Source organism: Euprymna scolopes, chromosome 33 (assembly GCF_053919585.1).
Source record: "Euprymna scolopes isolate OS-2025 chromosome 33, ASM5391958v1, whole genome shotgun sequence".
In the NCBI taxonomy this organism is placed as follows: Eukaryota; Metazoa; Mollusca; class Cephalopoda; order Sepiida; family Sepiolidae; genus Euprymna; species Euprymna scolopes.
The window spans coordinates 38,103,017-38,108,909 of record NC_136514.1 but is presented as its reverse complement, the minus strand read 5'-3'; positions in this window follow the sequence as shown (position 1 = coordinate 38,108,909).

Sequence of the window (5,893 nt, the reverse complement as noted above, 5' to 3'; positions counted from 1 at the left end):
TTGTTTTTGTTTTTTTTCATCTTGTATTGAATATTCTGGAAAGAAGACGTAATTGTTTTAAAACGATTGTAATTTCAACGATTAGACAGAGCGAAAACGCTCTTTTAAAATGATATATAAAGTAAACGTATTATAACGAAAACCTATTTAAAGATTCTGTAAGAACATTCTGCTCAACCAAATATATTATCGTGTTCTATTACTTGACAATAACATCTCACTTAGACCAGCCTCATCTACATATATAAAAGCGAAAGTGTGTGCATGTATGTATGTTCGCTTTTTGTGTATGTCCGCAAAAGGATTTTTTTCGGCAGCTTCTCGAGGCCGTCGCTCATTTTTAAAACTTTTTATATCACATCGAAATCATAATATCTACGAGTTACGAACGGGGGTCGCCCGTCTATCTAATTTGCCCAACTTTGAAACGTTAAATATTTGACATTTTTGGGATCGCCGCATATTGCTTTCGTTTTTCGGTATATAAAAAAAAGCGAAACTCGATTCGAATCCCTGGCCCACGGCCAGTGGTCTCTAGAAAGCGATATAACGTTTGGTCAATGTCGGCTTACCGTTGTCATATCAGACGGTTGCTTTCATTTCGAGACGAGACACTCTCCTAATAAACGGGGGAGCTGGTTTTCCCCAAAGTAAGGTAAAAACAAACAAACCGGATTATTGACCTCATTAAAAACTGTCCCGCAGAAAATGTTAACTGCTGAATAGCTATTGATTACGTCGTCGTCGTCGTCGTCGTCGTCGTCGTAACGCTCGCACAAAATGTTAACTCTACGACTTCCCCTTGACGTCATTAAGTGCGGGCACCTGTCAATTCCCTTCTTAAATAAATTCAAACATCTTTCAGTAACTAATTCGTGTCATGTTTTTTTTTCACATTTTATTTTCCAACTTCGCCTCAGGGCTTCGGGTTCGATTCTACCAACTTACCAAAAAAATTTTTTACCCCTCCCCCGAGTTTCTTTTTGATTTAAGAGCACACACACCTCGTAACACCCGGACAACGCCGGGTATCCCCGCTAGTAATCATATAAAACAGAGGCTAGATGTTCTTCTAAATAGCAAAATATTAATAGTCACAAGCGAAAAAAATCCATATTTTAAAATTGGGATAAAATCTAATGACCCATTGGCACATACCCAACTTTAATTTACTATAAAGTTTCCAGACCACTAGTTGCTCTCTCTCTCTCTCTGTCTCTCTCTCTCTCTCTGTCTCTCTCTCTCTCTACATAAGGGGTTCTCAACCGAAGTCCACATGGACCCTAGGGGTCCATGGAATATTTCTGGGTGCTCACAGGCAAAATATAACAAATTTGGGGTGAACAATGATATTTTGGTGATCTATGAATAAAATCAACACGTAATGGGTTTTATCATTAAATATTTAATTTCTAATATAATTTTGGTTTAGTGAAAAAAAAACTGAAGTAAACATTCAAACGAATTTGAATGTATAAGATACGCATCAAGTGCGCTTGAAAGCCAAATCACAACGCGATATTAAGGAAAGAAACAAATACTCTACTTGCTTGAAATTTATAATTTAAATATATTTCGGAGTCAAACTCCATCATCAGTATGTTGTTTGCTTTCTTTCTTTTTTTCTTCTTTCTTATCATGTTGTTAAATTGAAGAAAGAAAAGTCTGTTTGGAAAGATCCGTGCGTTGTCTCTCAGCGGTTGTATTTTGAAATGTTAGAACGTGGCGTTGGCTACAAGAGATAAACGTCAAGGGCGTGAGTTCCATGATAGAAGCGTTGATTTAATTTGAATAAATAAAATACGCATCAACTACGCTTGAAAGCCAATTCACAACGCAATATCAAGAAAGTAAACATGTTTTGCTCGCTTGAAATTTATAATTTAAATGAATTTGAATGTATTTTATAGATTTCAAATAAATTCCATAAAAATGCCACTGATAGCAACAAAAAAAGTCATAGGAGCTGGTTTTAAATATATGCTTCAGGCAGTCGGTTCTTTTCCTATTATATTCCCTGTCTGACCTTCGCCCTCCCATACTATGACCAATAGTTATAAGGGGGTCCACCAAGAAAAAAATAAGGAAAAAGGGATCCATGAGTATAAGAAAGGTTGGGAACAACTGCCCTACATTATAACATTCGTCTTCCACTACTAGCAAACTATATTCCTTTAACTACTACATTTTCTTTTCCCTCCCTTTTCTTCTTCCCTCTGTCCATTTCTCTTATCTGGACAAACACTATATTTCATATAGTTTAGTTTTCAGCTTTAGCCAATCAAGTTGTAACATACATACTTTCACTACCACCTAACACCCCCACTCTACCACCTCTCGCAATCATTGTAGATTTAATACTGGCTGCTGAACCAAATTTTTCTGTATCTTCTCAAGGGTTTCCTTTCACTTCCGGTCCGAAGTGCTCGGAGCATAATAATCTTTAGATTTTTCCTTAAGTTCCTCAAGACCTGAAAAATCAATCTTGATAACACAGATAGTTAATTAGTGTTAGTCAGATACTTCCTGATATTCATAAATGACCTCCTTGATAAAATTGTCTCTAAGATGCGTACATTTGCTGGCGACACCACGCTCTAAAATAGGCACAAAGGGAAAACAAATGAACACATATCCAAGGCAATAGCGAAAACCCTAGAGGAAGACCTCCAGTCTGTATCGGAATGGGGTAAAAAATGGATGGTAACATTCAATGATGCCAGGACTAAGATCCTTTCTTTTAATAATTACAAGAAACCTTCTCAACCACCGATAGCTATGGGTAAAGATACATTACCTGAAAGTACTTCTTTCAAACTCCTCGGCTTAACGTTCATAGGGAACATGAGTTGAAACAGATACATCGAATGCATTGCCAAGGCTGCTGCGAAGAAGGTGGAATCTTATTTTACGCCTGAAAGTATCCTGTACCTCTCCAAGGCTACCATTTGCCCATATATGGAGTATTTTTGGCACATTTGGTTCGGTGCATCTGCTACTAGTCTCTCACTCCTGGAAAGGGTTCAAAAAGAGTCGCCAACCTGATAGGTCCTGAACTGTCCTCTTAGCTTCAACCTCTGTCCCATCCACGAAATGTTACATCCCTCTGCCTGTTTTACAAGTATTTTAATGGCGAATGCTTCGATAAACTACAAGCCCTTGTACCTCCTCGATGTAAATACCCTTGACAAACCCGATCAGCAGCAAAGTCTCATCCATACGAAGTAGAAATCTTCGTGTAAGAAAGCCTTCTACTCCAATAGTTTCTTCCCCAGAACTACTAGACTTTGGAACTCCCCTCCGGCTCCCTGCTTCCCCAATTGTACTGACATGCAGAAGTTCAAGTGTAGTATGAACACACATCTTGCTGCTCAACTCCCTACATAGTATCCCTTCCATTTATGTCCCTGATAGTAGCACCCTACATCCAACTGGCACTGTGCCTTGTTTGGAGTCAAAATGTAATAAAAAATAAACAGAAACAAACAAAAAACAAAAACAGTGTAATACAATTATTAAAATTCACAGGTAACATGAATTAGAACAAATACATCGGAAATACTGACAAGATGCTGCAAATAAAGTGGGCTTCCTGTATTGTGATGAAAATTTTTCATATCTTTCAGTATCCTATATTTCTGCAAACCCATCATTTGCCCCTTATGACACAGAGTCTAAATGGCAAACGTACACTATGCCTTTGGGGTGAATAACAGTTTAATATAACAAAATTTTTGGATGGATGAATAACGCGTAGAGAAGTCGGCAATTTTAAATGCAAAATGTTCAATTCGACTTGTCAACATTTCTATTATAGTTTGCGCATGCCTAACCTAGATATAGTTGATGGTACCCAAGTCATTTTTCTTTTAAACTTTCGAAATTAGTAATATATATATATATATATATATATATATATATATATATATATATATATAAAGTAGTGTGTGCGTGTACAACTTTCCTACGACTCACACCAATAAACTGATCATGGCTAAACCTAGCTACCTAGGGATGGTGCACACCTTTTTCAAGGTTAAGGCCAAAGATCAATGTTATAGCCTATGTATATATACTCTCTCGCAGCCCACCCCATCGGACCGATCATGACCAAACTTGACATGATGATGGTCTCCAACCTAGAGATGGTGCGCATCATTTTTCAAGGTCAGGGTCAAAGGTTAAAGTCATATTTTGATCGGCTCTTACAACATCCACTTTCTGCCCGCGAAGCGGGTACCCGAGCGTACAGCAAAGTCCCGCGTAAAGTGCGGGTAGCTTTGCTAATATATATATATATATATATATATATATATATATATATATATATATATATATATATATATATATATATATAGGGTGAGCCAAAAGTTGGCGGACAGTAAGAAATCATTTATTTTGAGCACACGTATAACTATTTGTAATAGGACAATAATTATATTAATGAAAACTAAATGTTATTTATCAACGCAAGTGTTCAAACTGTTTTGCTAGAGATCCCTAGATGTAAGAAAGCCTTCTACTCCAATAGGTTCTTCTCAAGAACTGCTAGACTTAGGAACTCTCTTCCGGGGTTCTGCTGTTATGTCTCCGCTGAAGTCTTCCGATCACTCGGTTGTCTTAATTAAGATTGAAACTAAGAGTAGGAAGTCCTTCTCTATTACACTACATTGGGATAGCTTCTGTATGTTCATATTCGATATACCCCTATGCTCGATGTTCATAAAGGAGATATCATCTATAGCACCCTTGAGAGATTGGCTGTCTAGTGCCACAGACTGTTGTATACCGTCTAAAAATATTCAACGTAAACCAAATAGCCAACCATCGTACACTTCTGAATGTGATGCTGCCATTGCACATAGCACTATTTTAATTGCTTTAAACGAAACAAATGCCGTCTATAGGTCTGTTAAAGGCTCTGTAGGTCTGCTAGCAAACACTACCTAAAGGTAATAGAAAACGCAAAAGAGTCTTTTGCTCTAACTAGTAAGTCTAAAATAGCAGATCAGAGGTTAAGTTTCCAGGAATTTTGGCGCATAACAAATCGGGTTCTAAATAGATGCGTAACTTCCATCAATGGACCGTAGTTGATTACTTCAGCATTTGACAAAGCAAAACTATTTGCGAAGAACTTCGCATCAAACTCAACCTTGTGTGATCATGGCCGCCTACCCTTTGAATTTCCTTCCGGGACTGACAATACTATGAGCGACATCCGTATATCTGTCCAAGATGTTCACAAACTTATCAAGAACAAGATTCCAGCAAAGCAACTGGTCTTGACAACATCCCAATCCTTGTGCTAAAAAATCTGCAACTGGAACTAGCTCTAAGACTTATAATGTTGTTCAAATGCTGCCTTAAAATCTCGAAATTCTGCCGAATATTTAAAACTAGCCTGGTTGGCCGGCGTTGCCCGGGTGTTTGTAGGTGTGTGTTGAGCAAAAGTAACAAAAGTTGTAATAGACAGGCAAGCTTGAACCCGTCACGCGAAGGCGGAAAAGATAGTGGAGGCATGTGTGTAAGGGTGTTGGTTGAGAAAAAAAGGGGGGGGGAATTGCGAGCGCAAAAAAAAAAAAAAAGTGGTAGTAGGTAGGAAGGCTCGAACCAGTTACGCAAAGGAGGAAATGAAAATGAAAAAAAAAAGTGATCCGTTAGCTGTTGCGCTCATCGCCAAACCGGAAGTGACGTAGGTTTAAATTAAGGTAGACAATCGAAAACAGGCGATGTCTTTCGAAAGTATCGGCGAATAAAGCGACCCATCCCTGTAGAAAAGTGTCCAGTTGATGATGAAGGAACAAATGTTTTCGGCCAATTCTTCGATATTTGTCGTCCGAAGGGTCAAGCTTCAAAATGATACCGATCTCGTAAAAATCCGTCGCTTCTGTCG